At 46.3% G+C, this 17675-nt stretch overlaps 1 protein-coding gene across 3 annotated transcripts in view; it reads left to right on the forward strand.

Annotated features, from left to right (window-relative positions):
• Nucleotides 1-1640: 1640 nt before the first annotated feature.
• The window catches only part of TLN2 (talin 2), a 446949-nt gene continuing 430914 nt past the window's right edge, over nt 1641-17675 (forward strand). For 2 of the 3 annotated variants that reach the window (XM_073801108.1, XM_073801106.1), the window contains exon 1: nt 1641-1975. The gene's annotated coding sequence lies outside the window, so the exon portion shown is untranslated. The remainder of the gene's footprint in view (nt 1976-17675) is intronic. The other variant, XM_033851753.2, reaches the window with a different exon arrangement.

The following is a 17675-nucleotide window of genomic DNA, read 5'->3' on the forward strand; positions in this document are numbered from 1 at the left end:
GGCCCTCTTTTAGGTACAGAGATACAGGTAAGATCCTTGCTCTCATGGAGTTTACCTTCTAATATTAAACGGCTTCTCTTTGGCAGGCAGTGGAAGAGCATGGGATACTTTGAGAATGGTGAATTAAGTGATGGAAAATCTTGAAATCCAAGTTGGGGAAAAATTCGATTTTGAGATGCTTGATGCGAAGCCATTGGGCCCCATGAACTGAGGACTAAGTGGAAGGGGAAAATGACTTTAGTTGCAATCAATTTTTCTGTTTGTCTTGAAGAGCTTCTTACATAAACCTGTTATGTGAACTATAAAAATATGGTCAGTAAACCAAGAGACAGTTTAGGTAGCATTAATTTAATGAGCTTATTACCAATCTCTTACAGAAATCAATAAACATTTACTTTTTACCATCCCCTGAGGTGGCTCCTTGCCATTACCAGTCATTGTTAGACTGGGGAATGTTTAAAAAGTTCTTTAAAAAGAACCATTTTTTCCTGGGCAATTAGAAACAGTCAGTGCCCTGCAACTTTTAAAACTTTCTCAAGTTGCCTGTTAATTGGTTCTCTACCCGTGCTTTTTGATTTATAAAGTTTATTCTCTGCAGTAAGTTACAAAGCTATCCTCTGTTATAAAGATCTCCGGGGTCATGATAAAATCAAGTCCATCAACTGGGACAATAACATGCTATTGTTTTTATAGAGTGTCCAGGCTTATCCAATGTCCCAATGGACTTCTTCAAGATAGTGTCAATTTACATCATCTTCATTTCATAAGGATAGCAGTTTCATGCTCTGAGAAACACTAAAAAGTTGCAGTAGTTTCATTTATGAGTAACTAAAGAGATTTGCTACCTATTTCTTGGGAAAACGGGTTAATTCTGGTCATTTTATATTGGGATGGGAAAAAAATGCAAGATCTTTTATTAAAAAAATTTTTTTTGAATTACAAAAGTAATGTGTTCCTTACAGAAAAATCAGAAACTAGAACTAAGCAGAAAATATATTTTGTAATATATATTTGTAAGTGACTTGGAAGCTACCTCTTTGATTCACTCTCTTTGGTCCCCTCTCACCAATCACTGAGACCTAGTTAACATCTTAGTGTTTATGTGTTCAGTCTTTTCTGCCTCTCTCCACACATCGTAGTTTTTAAAAATGGGATCATATAATACACAGTGTTTTGTGATTTGTCTCCTCGCTTCCTAAACTTCAAATGGTTTCAGGTCATCCTACATTTCCTAAGGGCTGTGTAACTGTAAGATATACAATTGACTTTATTTAAGGGCACAGTAGGCAGAAGAAATTTCTTCTTATGAACTTAAAAGAATATGCCCCTCATCCCTAAAGCCGTTCTCTAAATCCCTAAATGACCTCTGACCAGCTGAGTTTCGGTGTCGGCGTGTGCGACATTTACAGAGAGGGACAATCCCGCTTCGGGTTCCCGCCGACAGAGTCGCAGTAGAACCCCAGAGCCCACCAGGGTCTTCCCGTCGGAACCGCACCTCGCTTCCTCCAGCGGCGGGCCAGCGGTCAGGAGAAGCGCTCTGCGGACCTAGGGGCCCCATTCCCCAAGACGGTGCATCCCCTCCCCCCCTTGCATGGCAGAGCCCGAGTTCTGCGACAGCTCGTCCGGCGCGTCGCCTTGCCTCGCGGACCCTCTCACCACCGGACAGCAGGCTAGAGACCCAGGAGGGGCCCGCGGGAGCTCGTGCCGGCCCAGTCCGGCTGCCGCGCTGCACCATCGCCGGACCGGAGCCGCGCGGGGCCGCGCCGTCCCCGAGTGATGACGCGCTTCCTGCCCTCCCGGCGCGCCCGGGCCGTGCGCTCGCGCTCGCCCTCGGCTCTTGTTCCGCGCCTGGAGCCAGCGGCGGCGGCAGCGGCTGAGGCGGCTGAGGGAGCGGAGCGGTCGCAGGGCGCGCGGGGGGTCGCCGGCTGCACTCCGGTGCGGGCGCTCTGCAGTGAGACAGTAAATGCATCCGCCGGTAAGGCTCACGACTCAGTCGGGTTTTCCTCTTCCTCCAGCTGCATGCACGTTGCATGAATTTCTCGTGTCTTTTCCCTCCCCTCTACAGAAGGAAAATGTGGGTGGTTTTCCCCTTCCTTTTGCATCTCTTGAGTGATGCAAAAAACCCCGCAAAGCTCCCAGATTTGATGTTCTAGGAGGGCTATTTGCAGAAAATAAAAATAAAATTAAATTAATGCACCTGTCTATCGCACATGTATGTTTCACTGCACTGGACCCGGGCGCCGCGGTTTGCAAACAGCCTCGCAGCCGGCGCCCGAGAGCGGATTCCTAGCCGTGGGCAGCCGGTCCCCTGCGGGGCTCCCGCTGGGTTTCCGGTAACTGGGCTTTGAAAAGCGGCCCCGCCTGCATGGAGTGTCCCCTCGGCCCCGGCCGGGTCCCCGCGCCAGGAGAGTTGGCGCAGGCGGAGCGGCTTCATTCCAGCACTGGTCGCCCCGACTCCAGCGCCACTTTGCAAACAAGTCTCCGGCCGGGCTCCAGGCAAAGACAGCCGGCCGGTGCGGAGCTCCTTTGCCAGTCCCGGACTCTCAGACCTGCAGATTCCACGATTCCCCTTTACTTGGCAATCTCGCCACTAGCAAACTGCTGGCCGCTGAGGGACCTAGAGCTAGGGGAGGATTGGGATTCAGTGCCGCTGGCCTCGCGCTGGACCAGGGGCGCCCTCTCCTTTCTCGGCCCCAGGAGCTGAAATTTCGCGCCCACCGGGAGCCGGGGGTCCTGGAGACGGGCATTTCGGGATTCCCTGAGGGGACCGAGGAGCGACGTTCGAGGGCGCCATATTTTCAGTGGGTCTTGGCTACGGAGGGGAGGGGGCGAACAGTTGGTGGGCCCGGGGGAGAGCGCGGCGCCCCCGCTGGAGAGGCCGGAGCGGTTTTCTCTCGGAAAGTTTGCGCGCCCAGGCCGGCACTGAGGCGGCCCCGCAGGGCGCGCACCGCGCCTGTCCCCGCAAGGGCGCGCGGGCTGCAGCGCGTCGCCAGGCCGGCCCGCCGGGGTTGAGGGCCGAGAGCCGCCGTCTGGGACTGCACGCTCGGCTCGCCTCCTTTCCCGGTCCAGCCGAGACGCGGCGGTCGGGCCCCGAGGCGCAAGAAACACGCCCCTCTTCTGCCGCCGCGGCTGCCTGGACGCTCCGCGGGAGCCGTGCGCTTGGCCGCGTCCCCCGGCCGGGCACCGGTGCGGAGCGTTTTGCCGGCGCCGGGATCCGCCTGGGCGCTCCGCAGAACGCGGGATCTCACTCCCCGCGGAGAGGAGGCGCCCGGTTTTCGCGTCGGGGCCGACGGCCTGGCTTGCGGGGGTTCCGGGGCGGAACACCAGTCCGAGCCTCCTCTCGCCTCCCTGGCTGCGGCCGCAGCGCCAGCGGCTGCGTGCTCGTCTCTCGCCGCGGTGCCAGCTCGTGGGGCGAGGTTAAGGGGGGGGGGGGGTTCCAGAAGTTAGGGCTTCAGGTGCCGCGTGGGGAAACTTGGATTTTTGCTGCCCGTGAAGAGCCCAGGTGACCTGGGGAAAGGAGATTGATTCACAGTCCCTGTCTCGTGGTGAAAACTAACCTCTGGCAATTTCCAGACGGTGAGAGAGGAATGAGCTGAAGTGTTGGCGTTGTGCAAGACACAGTTAAAGACAGGAGAGTAGGGGTGATGTTCCGGAGAATTGTACCCCCCCAAATGTAATAAATTACAAGCAGCCTGGTGCTCTTAGTACCACTTACTTTGGCTTCTGATAGTACCCGGGGTGCTGAGTTGTGGCATTCTTCAGGTTGCGCGCTATCCTCCCTCCTCCAGAGCTTGGAGTTGGCGACTCCTCAGGAGTGGACACTGGGGAATCTACTTTTGAAATAGATTGTAATCTCTGCTTTGCGAAGGGTCAGGGGAAGGGCGTATTGGCTGACCTATAGTTCGCTGGCAGGAACGTGCCAGCCGTTCTCCTTGGCGAGAGAAATGATGCCATACTATTGAGGTCATGTCAGCACTTTGGGGTTTTGTCATTGGAGAGGCTTCAGGGGATCACAGAGGGGATGTAGGGGATGGGGGGAGGCTTTCATCTCGGAGATGCGCCCTTTGTTGTCAGGGATTAGGCTGCTCTTGCGTCTGTCCACTTCGATAAATGCCTCTAGTGGGAATGTCAGCCATTGGGTTTCCAAGATTTTATCTTCCTTGTTGGCTGATTTGGGTTATCCATGCAAAAACCCTGGAGGTGCGGTGGTGTGACAAGACAAGTGGCCTTGAGAGAGGAGGGATACCTGCACGAATGCTAATTTTGTTTTCACTGAGCCCTAGAATTGTGGAGAACACCCTGAGCCTAAGATACATTTATCTGGAATTAGCATAATTAATTTAGGATAGAATCAAATCAGTTGCTGAAAGCCTCCATCCCTTTTGTAAAGTTCCCAGTCTTAGAAGTGGTACCTTGAATCCCAGAAACACAGGGCTCCTCAGATCGGGGAAGTCACTGGTTTCTCTCTGCCTTTGTACCCACTCAGGTCATCAAGGAGATACTAGAGAGTTATTAGAGTATCTGTTTTTGGCATTGATGTTGTGCTTCTACCTCCAAAGGGAAGGTGCACTTTTAAAATGATCCTGTTCAATTAGTTATTGGGGAAATTCTTTCTAGGCAAAGGTTTATTTATATGGGTCTTGAACTCACTTACTGTTAAATCTACTTGTTCAGGGTTTTTCAAACACTGTTCCCTAGAGTATTTTTAAGCAAAGTGAGGTTTTAGAAATAGGGGTATGTATGTGTGTGTGTGTGTGTGTTATTTTTTGCTTTAGCCCAGTTTCTTTTATAGCTCAAAATTATACTGATTCCCCCATTCCTCCACTCCTGGCTCCCAGCAGATCATTTGTTCCTAAGAACAGTTAAGGATGGTTACAGGTGATGAACAATTTAAATCTTTACCAACTATGCTCAGGAAAAAAGAAAATCTAAAGATGTATTTATTCATCTTAGGATTGTGCTTTATATATATGTGTCACATTTTTGTGCATGTGCTAAACATTACATAATAAAAATCTTAAAGGCGTTTTCTCAATAATGCTAAAATAAGAGATTTAAAAAAGAGAAGTTTTATTACAAACCCTTCAGTTTTCATTCCCAAGTATACTACCTCAATATTTATTTATTTTTTTTTATGCCTCTCTTAACAAAGTGTTATAAATTGTGCTTTGTTGCCTGTTGCCAGATTCTTATTATAACCGCATGGCTTGATCAAAGTTCCTGCAATTTTTTTCCTATTAAGAAGGTTTTGTAACTTCAGGAGGTGAGAAAATGCCTATTCATTTTGGAGAGTTGCCTGTCAAGTTACCAGGCTGTGTGTGTGTGTGTTGTAGTGTGTGTGGCATGCCTGACTCTTGGGACAGTATCTAAAACTTGTGTTCTGTGACATTACTACTCCAGAACTTTTGAGTTATAATGTTTTCTTGGAGATTTGGGGTGGTGTTTAGCCAATACAGGAAATACTAAAAAAGAGTTAAATAATTCAAAGTTATTTTTATGGATACAAAAAAAAATTAAAGCCAAGAAGGAAAACTTAATAAGCAGGACCAGAATTACAGCTTACCATACCCAACTGGTGCCTTTTTAATTACAGTACTTTCCCCCAGAAGTTTTTAATCCTATTACTTTTATATTTAATAAGGAGACTAGTTAAGACATAAGCCAAACAGAACTATTGCAAATAATGGGGATAAATGCTGGGTATAACCAGATGTTTTGCCTAAAGTTAAAAGAGTTAAGGAATCTGAACTCTGTCAAACCCCCCTGCAGGCCCTCCTCACTCCCCTTCCCCAATAAGCAGGAGATTTTGAAAGGCTAGAAAATCTTGGATGGCGTTGGAGACAAAAAACAAGAAAAGAACAAAATGTTTAAGGTAGGCTTCTCCTGTCCATTGACCAAATGAACAGCCTGTGGCTTAGTGGCAGGTGTCGCTTGGTTTTGAGAGCCTTTGTTTATGTACCACCCAGAGCTATGAATTAAGACTGGGCTCTTTTGCCACCCGTTTCAAGGTGCATTGTCAGAGTCAGTGCCAGGACCATGGTTTTGTTTCTCCCTTAACCAACAATTTAATTTCAGCCAAAGTGATGCTGTTCTGAATATGCAGAACAAGTAGTGAATATTTGTGTTTCTTTTTTACTCTTTTAGCTGCACTCTTAACAAACAGAATTCTCTAAGCCTGCTATTCACTTATTCAGAAATTGTTTTTGAGGGCTTACCATGTACTTCAAGCTAAGAAATCATCCCCTGGCCTCACCCCACATACTGAGTTCCTAGAGGGTGATATTCTTTTATACTTGACACATCTCATAGATTCCGGGGCGAGAGGGGATTAGTGTGAGATTAAACAGTACTTGAACAGTCCAGCATGATCAAAGATATACAAAGGATGTGAACAGGCAATTCCTGAGATAAGAGGTACAAATGATCATAAACATGTGAAAAGATCCTCAACGTACATAATGGTCAGGGAAATGCAAATTAAAAAACAAAGAGATATTAGTTTTCTGTTCAATTAATTCATGTTGTAAAGATTGGTAACATCCTCCATTAGGGGGGTTGGGGGCAACCCTCAGACTCTTGTGGGGAGTATGAACTGGTGCAGCCTTTAGGGAAAGCAGACAGTTTTGGTGAAAATTTGGAACGTGTATGCCATATGAACCAGCAGTTGCATATTTGGAATCCTTTCTTACAGAAGTAAAAACATCAGCATGTAGGGATCTGTGTGTGAGGATGTTTCTTGCAGGATTACTACGGTAAATAAACTAGAAACACCATGAGTGTCCATCAGTAGGATGGATAAAATAGGGTACAGCTAGTATGGATTGTTTTGTGAAGGATGTCTGTGATACATTACATGTAAATAAAATCGAGTTGCTGAGTATCATATGTATCAAGAGTATGACCCTATTTCCGATTTAAAAAAGAAGCCCTAGTAGGTGTATGACCTTGGAGAAAGATACGGAAGGATACATAAAATTTAATATTGTTTAAAATTAGCATTGGGGCAGAGGGGTGGTTAACTTGCCCCTTATACACCTTGAATGGTTTACTGGCTCAGACTTGCAGGCTTTTCTGTATGAAAACTCTTTAAAGTGTTATTTGGTTAATGAATAGGAAATTTGTCTGGAACCATTTTAGAAACAAATTTGGGCAATATCATGTTTTCTCTGATGCCTTCTGTAGCAATCTCTTGTCTCTTTGGAAACTTTCAGTTAGTTATCTTCTAAAATTCTGAGATTTCCCAAGTTTAAGTAAATTCCTTCAGGGTAAGCCATGGCTTCTGGAAGAGCTATTTACCTCTGTCTCCCAGGAGAGTGACAACAAGCAGTCATGAAAGCTCTTAGCAAGCAGTCTCCTTTCCCTTGGTTTCTGATCCCATTCTGAAGGTGGGGTCTTCTGGCCAACTGAAGAGGCTTCTTAGAGAGGAGCAGCATCTCCTCAAACTTGGTTTTCCTGAGCCCCAGAAAGTTGCTGCTAAATGACTCTGCTGGCATTTGAACCCTGGTCTCCTTCCACACTATCTTTAGCTTAGCTGATTGCTCTCCCTGTGTACCATTTTCAGTCCTGCCCCTTGATGTGATTTTTGAAACTTGATAGTATTTCAGTTCTTGGCAGTCACTACAAAAAAATGAAACTTTCAAAAGCAGTGGAATCTCTGTTCACATTTTAAAAAGTACATACCACGTGATTCTGTGAATGCTAGTGGGAGGCTCCGAATCTCAACCCCCTGGAAGCCGGGGCTGTGCTGCAAATTTGAAAACCATGGTTTAGATTCAGTGGTTTCCAGGAGAGAATGCCTCAGAGTCACCTGGAGGACTTGTTAAAACCCACTTTGTTAGGCCACAGTTTCATATTCTGTTAGTCTTAGGTGGAGACTGATAATTTGCAGTTTTACCAAGTTCCCAGGTGATGCTGATCTCGCTGGTGCTGGACCACACTTTGCAAACCACTGGTGTAGAGGAACAGCTTCCTCTGTTTTGCAGCTCTTGTGTTCTTGTCTAGCCGGTGCTCTGCCCTTTCATGGATGAAAGTTAGGGTGCCAATCAAGGCAAGTTAACTCAGTTTTATCAGTTTCACCAAGCTGGGAGAAAGAAATATTTGAGTTATTTTACTTAACTTTTTTCTGTATCTTTTGCAGGTGTTTGGGGATGTAGTGATGTTTCGTACATGGTTGTGTGTGGTTAATCAACAGTGAACGTCAGAGTTCAGGGATATTTTAAATATTCTATAATGGTTTCTCATGGGAAAGCAGAGAGGACTATTAGTCTCTGGTTCCTGTCTTCTTGTTTTTCATCATACATACATACATATTCAAGATTTGATGTCACTGATTGCTTTTAATAAAAAGTTGCCTACATGTGAAGGGTATTGTGAAGCAAATGGTGATCAGATAATAAATGGTGCTTAAATTGTTGTAATCTACTCATTGGTGCATTTGGGGTGGGGTGGGGATGAAGTACAGTAGTCATTAATTTCAACAAGTGTCTATTACGGTGTCTCCAGAGGGGACATATTTCTAACAATGCTTATCAGTGACACATAAGTGCTGGGCTGTGCCCGGGGACCCTCACTTGTCTGGATGCCCTCCAGAGGAGTGGCTGACCTGAAGCTCAAGAAGTTTCCCTGAAAGATTCCCCATTAGCGGATCTCCTAATTCTAAAATTCTTCAGCAGATAAACACTTGTTCTGTTTTTAGCTGCTTAATTTTAGTGCTTTTCTTCTTTTCTGATGATTTCACATGTAAGTTATAAGCAAAGCAAGATTCGTTGTGCTGAGTGGGGTGTATGAAAAGAAGTGAAATAGGAAGGAAATTTTCAGGAAGGAGGTCATACTTCAGCTGGGCCTTGGAGAGTGGGCGTCTTCTGTAGGCGTCTCCACCCTGGCTTCACATTGGGGTCACCTGGGGATTCTGATTTGGTTGGTCTGGGTGGGGCCTGGGCATTGGTGGGTGAGTTTTCCAGGTAATTCTAATGCGTAGCTGGGGTAGAGAACATTCAGCTACAGCCCTCTGGGTCACTTTCCCTCATTCTTTTTTTTTTTTAAATTAATTAATTAAATTTATTTATTTTTGGCTGCATTGGGTCTTCGTTGCTACCCGCGGGCTTTCTCTAGTTGCAGCGAGTGGGAGCTGCTCTTCGTTTCTGTGTGCGGGCTTCTCATTGCAGTGGTTTCTCTTGTTGTGGAGCACGGGCTCTAGGCGCCCGGGCTTCCGTAGTTATTTTGCCTCATTCTTGGAAGATCTTGTTCATCTGGCTCACAGTCCCTCCTCCCATCAACATTTTTGGTAACTTGGACATCTATATAGATTGTCCCCCCCAATTCAGTCCTTTGACCAACTCTCTTTTAGTTATCTTTTCCTCTTGCTACTTCAGCCATGCCTCCCATGGTTATTTCTAGGCTGCTGGTTCGCAGCAGTTTTGCCACCCAGAGGCTATTTGGCAATGTCTAGGGGGTGCTACGGGCGTCCAGTGAGGGGAGGCCTGGGATGCTGCTAAACGCCCTACGACGCACCAGAGAGCCCTGACCACAGAGAATCACGTGGGCTAAAATGTAAGCAGTGCCATGGTAGAGAAGCCTTGCCCTGGTGTCCTGGGAGTTTTTTTTAACCCCGATCCATAGGAGAAATACATCTTATGTGAGACCCAATGCAAATACACATACAACTGAAACAAGTTTCACGAAACAGTGTTTACCCATTACTAGGTATAATGTAGTTACATACTTTTTATTCTGTGTCATTAAAAAAAAATTGCTGGTCATGACCCACTAAGTTGATTTTATTACCCACTAAACTTGCACCACAGTTGTGGACCTTATCATTACCAGTAACTGTACCTCCACCAAAATCTTGACAAGCATTCCAGTCTGACCCTCACCTTTTCTCTTTTATCTTATTCCTGTTATTACCCTGTTCCACCTATCCTGCCCCCTACATGGGCCTCTGACCTGGTGACCCTTCCACTTCATTGTCCATCATACTTATTACCGCCTACCACTCTCCCCTCCACCCCGACCCCCAGGTGCTTCCATACACCCTCAACCTCTTTGACCATTTCTCCCTTCATCTTACTTTCCTGGGAAAACCCCACCCTCTGCCCACTGTGCTCCTGCCTCAGGCTGATGAACCTGGCTGGAGAAAACCAGCCATCTGCATCGTCTTGCTTTTGATTTATGACCATAAACCTCAAGGCGGACTCTTGACACTGCCCAGCCCACTATGTTTCTGTCCCCACCCCACTCTCAGCTGAGGACTTGGCTTATTTCACGGAGAAAAAAGAAGCAATTAGGAACTAGTTTCATCATCTCCTCGTGCTAAATCTGCTAGCCTCCCTGCACCGTAACCACACAGCACTGGAACCACATGTGAACTGGAGCCCGTTCCCTGTTGGCATGCAAGGCTCTCACTCATGCACGAATCTCCTTTCCCTTCTGCATCATTAGTTTTCTCCCTCTGATGGATCATCTCCATGAGAAACATGCTCTAGTATCTCTCATCTTAAGGGAGAAAGCAGCAACCACAAAACACTCTCAACCCACTATCCTAGTCGGCTGTTCTCCCAATTCCTCATTCTCCCTTGGAGTAAGTACTTTCTAAAAGAACTGTCATACATTTTGCCCGCTTTCCCCTCTCATTCTGTCTTGAACCCACCCCAGTTTGGCTTCTTGCCCACCCCCCACCCCCTCTTCACCAAAACCATGCTTCTTCAGGTGCCAGTGATACTTAATGGCCAACTCTTAGTTGTCATCGCCTGCAGCCTCTCGGCAGCAGTTAGCCAGCTCTCTCTTTGGCTGTCTTCACTTGGCTTCTGCACTGCAATCCTAACCTGGTTCTCCTCCTGCACTCTGGCCGTTCCAGCTCCTGTTCTGCTGCTGTATCTCCCCGTCCTGGCTTCTGAAGGAGGGGGCTGTTCTCTCACACTTGACTTGACTTAGGAATCTGCTCCAGTATCACCTCCTTAGAGGTCTCCCTGGCATCCCCCAGCCCCGGCTCTCAGCCTCTTCTTTGTTTTCATATCATTTATTATTCCCTGATACAGGCATACTTGGGAGATATTGTAGCTTCTGTTCCAGACCACGGCAATAAAGTGAATATCAAAATAGAGTCTTATGTATTTTTTGTTTTCCAGTGTATATTTACACTGTACTGTAGTCTATTAAAAGTGTGCAATAGCATTACATCTAAAAAAACAATGTACATACCTTAATTAAAAAATACTTTATTGCAAAAAAGTGGTAACCATCCTCTGAGTCTTCAGAGAGTCATGATCTTTTTGTTGGTGGAGGGTTTTGCCTCTATGTTGATGGCTGCTGACCAGTTTGGGAGCTGGTGGCTGAAGGTTGGGGTGCTTATGGCCACATCTTAAAATAAGACAGCGATGAAGCTTGCTGCACTGATTGACTCTTCCTTTCACGGACAATTTCTCTGTCGCATGCAGTGCTGTTTGATAGCATTTTACCCACAGTAGAACTTGTTTCAAAATTGGAGTCAGTTCTCTCAAACCCTGCAGCTGCTTTATCAGCTAAGTTTATGTGATATTCTAAATCCTTTGTTGTCATTTCAGTAATCTTCACAGCATCTTCACTGGGAATACATGCCATCTCAAGAAACCACCTTCTTTGCTCATGTGTAAGAAGCAATTCCTCATTCAGGTTTTCTCATGAGATTGCAACAATTCAGTAACATCTTCAGGCTCCACTTCTAATTCTAGTCCTCTTGATCTTTCTACCACATCTGCAGTTACTTCCTCCACTGAAATCTTGAACCCCTCAAAGTCATCCATGAGGGTTGGAATCAATGTCTTCCAAATTCCTGTTAATGTTGTTATTTTGACGTCTTACCGTGAATCATAAGTGTTCTTAATGGTATCTAGACTGGTGAATCCTTTCTGGAAGGTTTTCAATTTGCTTTGCCCCGATCCATCAGAGGAGTCATTGTCTATGGCAGCTACAGACTTACAAAATGTATTTCTTTTTTTTTTTTTTTTTTTTTTTTGCGGTATGTGGGCCTCTCACTGTTGTGGCCTCTCCCGTTGCGGAGCACAGGCTCCGGACGCGCAGGCTCAGCGGCCATGGCTCACGGGCCTAGCTGCTCCGTGGCATGTGGGATCTTCCCGGACCGGGGCACGAACCCGTGTCCCCTGCATCGGCAGGTGGACTCTCAACCACTGCGCCAGCAGGGAAGCCCCCAAAATGTATTTCTTAAAGAATAAGACCTGAAAGTTGAAATGACTCCTTGATCCATGGGCTGCAGAATGGATGTTGTGTTAGCAGGCATGGAAAATATTCATCTTGTTGTACGTCTCCATCAGAGCTCTTGGGTGACCAGGTGCCTCGTCAATGAGCAGTAGTATTTGGAAAGAAATATTTTTTTCTGAGTAGTAGGTCTCAACAGTGGGCTTAAAATATTCAGTAAGCCATGTTGTAAACTGGATATGCTGTCATCCAGCCTTTGTTGCTCCATTTACAGAGCACAGGCAGAGTAGATTGAGCATAATTCTTAAGGATCCTAGGATTTTCAGAATGATAAATGAGCACTAGCTTCAATTTAAAGTCAGCAGCTGCATTAGCCCCTAACAAGAGAGTCAGCCTGTCCTTTGAAGCTATCATTGACTTCTCCTCTCCAGCTATGAAAGTCTTAGATGGCATCTTCTTGCAGTATAAGGCTGTTTTATCTACGTTGAAAATCTGTTGTTTGGTGTAGCCTCCTTCATTAATGATCTTAGCTAGATCTTCTGGATAACTTGCTGCAGATTCTGTGGGTTGGCCAAAAAGGTCGTTTGGATTTTTCCGCAAGATGTTAGAGAAAAACCCGAATGAACTTTTTGGCCAATGCAATACATCAGCACTTGTTGCTTTGCCTTGCACTTTTCTGTTATGGAGACGGCTTCTTTCCTTAAGCCTCACTAACCAACCTCTGCTAGCTTCACACTTTTCTTCTGCAGTTTCCTCACCTCTTTCAGCCTTCCTAGAATTGAGGAGACTTAGGGCCTTGCTTTGGATTAGGCTTTAGCTGAAGGGAATGTTGCGGCTGGTTTGCTCTTCTATCCAGACCGACAAAACTTTCTCTGTATCAGCAATAAAGCTGTTTCCCTTTTGTATCATTTGTGTGTTCACTGAAGTAGTACTTTCAATTTTCTTTAAGAACTTTCCCTTTGCATTCATTCACAGCTTGGCTGTTTGGCACAAGAGACCTAGCTTTTGGCCTGTCTGACATGCCTTCCTCACTAACCTTAATCATTTCTAGCTTCTGATTTAAAGTGAGAGATGTGTGACCCTTCCTTTCACTTGGACACTTAGAGGCCTTTGTAGGGTTATTAATTGGCCTAATTTCAGTATTGTGTCTCAGGGAACAGGGAAGCTGGAGGAGAGGGAAAGAGACGGAGAGCTGCAGGTTAGTGTAGCAGTCAGAACACAAGCATTTATTGATTAAGTTCGTCATCTTATATGGGTGCAGTTTGTGGCACCCGCAAAACAGTTACAGGTGTCACATCAAAGATCATTGATCACACATCACCATAACAAATATAATAATATTGAAAAAGTTTGAAATATTGTGAGAATTACCAAAATGTGACACAGAGACAGGAGATGAGCAAATGCTGATAGAAAAGTGGTCCTGTTAGACTTGCTTGGCACAGGGTTGCCACAGACGTTCAATTTGTAAAAACAGTGGTATCTGCAAAGCGCGATAAAGTGAGGTGCAGTAACATGAGGTCTGCCTGTGTTACATACGTGATTCATTTATTGTCTGTCTCATAGCACTAGAATGTAAGCTCATGAGAGAAAACATCCCTTGGACTTGTGTCCCCAAGTGTCTAAAACAATGTCTGGCACATGACAGATAATCAACAAAATTTTTGTTTAATTGGAGTATAGTCGCTTTACAATGTCGTGTTAATTTCTCCCGTACAGCAAAGTGATTCATTTATCATATACATACATTCTTTTTCATATTCTTTTCTATTATAGTTTATCACAGGATATTGAATATAGTTCCCTGTGCTATATAGTAGGACCGTGTTGTTTATCCTTCCCATATATACTAGTTTGCATCTGCTAATCCCAAACTCCCAATCCATCCCTCCCCTTGGCTACCACAAGTCTGATTCTGTGAGTCTGATTCTGTTTCATAGATAGGTTCATTCAACAAAATATTTTAATGTGAGTAATTGATGAAGAAAACTTGCTGGTTATAGAGTTAGCCTTCCACGAGGTAAAGTCATTGTTTTCCAGATTGGAGCTAAGGAAGAGAGCAATGTTGAGGCGGAAAAGTGTTGTCCCTCGGGGGCAGTGTTTCTTAGGTCATGTGCTGAGAGTTAGGGGTTCAAGCACTGAATGAATGAATCCTGTCCTTGTTACATACTTGTTGAGTGGTGGAAAGCACCTGCTGAGGACAGCTAGACAGAGACAAATGGCTGCCTCTCGCTTTTATCTCTGAAGAGGGGCTCTTAAACAGTCTGCTTGGTAACTCACTGCTGGGTTGAAGACGTTAAGTTCACTTGTCTTAAGTGTTTATCACTGACCTCAATGTTCTGGTGAATTGTTGGTGCATCACTTGTCCCCAGGGTCCACTTGACCGCACAGAGAGATGTCTCCTTTTCCTCATACGATGTTTGAGGCCCTGGCTGAGTGAATTCCTGCAGATGGGTGAAGTGTGCCTTGCTGCCCTCTGAACTACTCTCTCAAGCTCCCAGGCTTCAGACTTCGTGTATTTAAATCAAGACCGCTCTCTTCTCTTTCTGTTTGCATGCTTCGGGACTGCCCATTGAATTACTTGGCATCCGTGTCCGGGACCTAGTTTGATGTAAGTGGAGATAATTTCCCGAGTGTGGCCTGAGATCATGTGTGGCACATCTTCCAAGGGGAGTGTAGATTATTCCTGGGTTTGAGAGGTTACATTGAGGGCACTTTAAGAGGCTTAATTTTCTCCTTAAAGGGCTCTCCATTGGGCTCAGCACCTGTCACTCCTGGGCCCTTCCCTCGGGGTTAAAGGAGCTCTCCCTCTGGGTAAGGTGTCAGCCGCGGGCAGCCTGACATGCAGCCACAAAGCCGTCGGGCCTAGTACATCCAGGAAGAAAGAGTAGATGTCTTTGTGGGACATATTTATTTTTATCATCAGTGTTTTATTTCTTTAAAAAGGGAGCCTGAATGGTTCTAGGTCAGCCTCTCCCTTTGACAGGGAAGGAACTGAGTCCCAGAAGGATGAGACTGACTGGCGCCACTTGGCAAAGCTGGCACTGGAGTCCCACTCTCCTAACCACCACTGGGCACTCTCTTCTTTTCCTGGGATGTCTGGGTGGACCCCGACTTTAATTCATGACTGTGATTCTAGGCTCTGGGTGTGCATCAGAACCACCAGGGAAGCTCCTTAAACCTGCTGATTGTGGTGGTTCCCAAACCACCCCCTGATTTGGAATCTCTGAGAGCGGGACCTGGTCACTGTTTTTTTTTGCGGTACGCGGGCTTCTCACTGTTGCGGCCTCTCCCGTTGCAGAGCACAGGCTCCAGACGCGCAGGCTCAGCGGCCATGGCTCACGGGCCCAGCTGCTCCGCGGCATGTGGGATCTTCCCGGACCGGGGCACGAACCCGTGTCCCCTGCATCAGCAGGGGGACTCTCAACCACTGCACCACCAGGGAAGCCCTGGACACTGTTTTTTAAAATTCCCTAGGGAGGCTCCTAGGAGAAGTCACCCAGGAAGTGTGTGTAGGAGGTAAAATCAGCCAGGGCACTGGGGACAGTTGCCCAGCAGGGGAGATACTTGCCGGCCTTGCACTCTGGAGAGACACGGCTCCTTCCTGATGCTGGACAATCATTTCAACCAGGCCAGTCTGCCCCTCTCTCTCCCACACTCCCTCTGGTTACTGAGTAAGACCCTGCAGGTTTACAGTTTTAATGCATCTTGGAATGGCTTTATATTTTCTTTGGGGGCATTTCCCTAGTGTGTTTTGAGCTACTTAGGCAAGAATGAAAGCTGAACCCAGTTGGAGAGAATCATCTCCTAAGGGTTTTTATGGGTGCTCTTGATTAGGGCCTCTTGGTACCTGCATGTTGAGGGTGACCTGCCAGCTCTCAGACCAGCTGGAAGTGAGAAGCTGGCCATGGGTGCTGCCCTGACAGAGGAAAAGGGAGAGTGATTGGCTGTGCAGGGCAGGTTTGCACAATTTTATAAGAATGAAAAACCACCTGCTGGCTTTTGCTGGTGAACTTGCAGATATGTTAGAGCTCTGAGTTTGTGACAGTTGCTACAGGCTCCAGACTGCACAGCAGAGCCAGTAGTGATGCCCTGTTCCCCCAGAGCTGGCTCTCTGTTGGACCTGACAAATAGGGTATGTGCAGTTTTATGAACATACCTGATGAAGATATGAGAACAAGCCCTGTGGAATCTGAGAAGCATTAGGTGGCCAAATGTCCCTCACAGAAGGAGTCAGAGAGGGGCACTTTGCTCCTGAATTGGAACCGGACAGATTGAGTTTGTTAGCGCTGCCGCATCACTTTACCACAGGCTGGTGGCTTAAACAGCAGAATTTTACTGCCTCAGTTCTGGAAGCTGGAAGTTCGAGATCAAGGTGTTGGCAAGAGTTGGTTCCTACTGAGAGCTGTGAGGAAACATCTGTTCCAGACCTCTCTCCTTGGATTGTCGATGGCCATCTTCTCCCTAGGCAGGTCTGTTTCTGTGTCCAAATTTCCCCTTTTTATAAGGACACCAGTCACAATAGATAAGTGAGGGCCCACCATAATGTCTTCATTTTAACTTGGTTACCTCTGTAAAAACCCTATTTCCAAATAAGGTCACATTCTGAGAGACTGGGAAGTTAGGACTCCAACATTTCTTTCTTTTTTTTGGCGGGGGGGGGCATGCCACGCGGCATGTGGGATCTTAGTTCCCCAACCAGGGATCGAACCCGTGCCCCCTGCAGTGGAAGTGCAGGGTCTTAACCACTGGACTGCCAGGGCAGTCCCCAACATTTCTTTTTTGAGGGGACGCGATTCAAGGGATAACATAGATTGTCAAATTGACTTGTTTCTCAGAATCAGCATGTGACATGGAATGCTTGTTACTGAAGTTACCTCTTTAGGCTAAGGGACCCTCGTCCATTATAGTGGCGGAATTCTGCACCTGCCGAGTTTTACTGACCTACACCTGGGACTTTACATTTTCCTAAGGTCTTGTCTCTATTTTTAGCCATCATAATGATCATGGCAGGCAGGTATTATTTCTACTTTGAGGAAATTGATGTGTATCAAGGTTTACACACTAAATACTGGCTAAGTTTGATTCAAGCTCAGATTTTCTCCTCTGTATCCTAGGTTTCTCCCATAACACTGGTGATTTCTCAAGTCTTGATATGCATAAGAATCTCCTGGGAGACTCGTTAAAAATACAGATTTAGGAGACTTTCTGGAATACTACCGAACTAGAAGCTGAGGTTACAACCAAGGAATCTGTATTTTTATCATTTCCTCTGGAGATTGTGATGCACTCCAACATGTGAGAATGAATGCAGTCTACCATGGACATAATATTTTTTGCAGGAGAACCCACCAATACTGCCAGGTTCCCATTTAATTTTCTGTTGGTGGCTTGTATGGGAGGCCCTAGGAGGCATCCTGGGAAGGTGCTCACTGGAATTGGGGTGCTTTGAGCCCAAGGGGATCACCTTCTTAGATGGTACC

The sequence above is a fragment of the Tursiops truncatus genome, chromosome 2 (genome assembly GCF_011762595.2).
Source record: "Tursiops truncatus isolate mTurTru1 chromosome 2, mTurTru1.mat.Y, whole genome shotgun sequence".
NCBI classification, from domain to species: Eukaryota; Metazoa; Chordata; class Mammalia; order Artiodactyla; family Delphinidae; genus Tursiops; species Tursiops truncatus.